This window comes from Salvelinus sp. IW2-2015, linkage group LG5, assembly GCF_002910315.2.
Source record: "Salvelinus sp. IW2-2015 linkage group LG5, ASM291031v2, whole genome shotgun sequence".
NCBI lineage: Eukaryota > Metazoa > Chordata > Actinopteri > Salmoniformes > Salmonidae > Salvelinus > Salvelinus sp. IW2-2015.
In genome coordinates, this window is record NC_036844.1 from 10,346,255 (window position 1) to 10,348,004 (window position 1,750).

Sequence of the window (1,750 nt, forward strand, 5' to 3'; positions counted from 1 at the left end):
TCTTATTGATAAAGAAGAGAGAGAGAGACATGAGAGAGAGAGAGAGGGGGGAGAGAGAGAGGGGGGGGGGGGGGTTAATAAGATAACTCTTGGGAAAAACGTGTATTTCTTCTAAGACATTTTACAGATTATTAAATCAAGAGGAAGATAAAAAAAATTAAAGAGGCATCCTGCCTTTGGTGTGAATATGTCTAATAATCTCAAATTACATATGAAGGCATGAGTCATCATATTTGTGCATATTCTTCTTTTATCTAGAAGGACTAATAGTCAGACAAGTCTTATTTTACTATTGTCATTGGATACTCTTAGAGATGGACAAACATGGCCTAGACTAGGGAAAAAAGAGGTTGGCGGGAATGGACACAGTATGCTTTTTCTCTAGAACTCCTGATATCTAAGTATAAATGTTGTCTTAATTTGTTGTTGTCTAGTACCAATGGTGTAAAGTAAGTAGTCTTTTGGGGTATCTGTATATTACTATTTATATTTTAGAAAATGTTTACTTTTACTTCACTACATTCCTAAAAAAATAATGTACTTTTTACTCCATAGATTTTCCCTGACACGCAAAAGTACTTGTTACATTTTAATGCTTAGCAGACAAGAAAAATAGTCCAATTCACACACTTATTAAGAGAACATCCCTGGTCATCCCTACTGCCTCTGATCACTAAACACAAAGTTGTTTTAAATTATTTTCTGAGTGTTGGAGTGTGCCCCTCTCTATCCGTAAATTAAAACATCTAGAAAATTGTAACGTCTGGTTTGCTTAATATAAGGAATTTAAAATTGTCACACCCTGATCTGTTTCACCTGTCCTCGTTATTGTCTCCAACCCCATCCAGGTGTCGCTTGTTTTCCCAGTGTATTTATCCCTGTGTTTCCTCTCCCTGTACCAGTGTATTTATCCCTGTGTTTCCTGTCTCTCTGTGCCAGTTCGTCTTGTATGTTCAAGCCTACCAGCGGTTTTTCCTGCTTTGCCTTTCTCCTTTTTCTATCATCCCGGTTTTGACCCTTGCCTGTTCTGGACTCGTGTACCCGCCTGCCTGACCATTCTGCCTGCCCTGACCTCGAGCCTGCCTGCCACTCTGTACCTCCTGGACTTGATCTGGTTATGACCTTTTGTATGTCCACGACCATTCTCTTGCCTATTCCCTTTTGGATTTAATAAACATCTTCAACTCCAACCATCTGCCTCTGTGTCTGCATTTGGGTTCTGCTTAGCGTCATGATAAAAATGTGAATACTTTAATGCTTTATGTATATTTTAGCAGTTGCATTTACTTTTGATACCTAAGTTATATTTAAAATCAAATACTTTTAGAATTTTACTCAAGTAGTATTTTACTGGGGATTTTGCTTTTACTTGAGTCATTTTCTATTAAGGTATCTTTACTTTTACTCAAGTTTGACAATTGGATACTTTTTCCACCTCTGTCTAGTACTATCTTTTTGCTAACTAGGACCATCTACTTTTAAGTGCTGCCTGTTCTTCGCAGTAGCCTACTTGGTGTGTGGAACTGCTGACTGCTCATAACTTGCAGCTGATTGTTGACACATCAACCAGGATTAAAGGGCAGGGCAATTTGACTTGTTTGTGGTTTTGGCAATACTGTCTGTGTCAACGGCGGTCTCATCAAAACTAAGACCGTAGCTGAAACAAAGATGGTTCTGCTGAGCTATTTTGGAAGGAAAGAGGAGAGGCTTCATACCACTCACTCGTTTACCTCGTTATCTTCAGCTGATC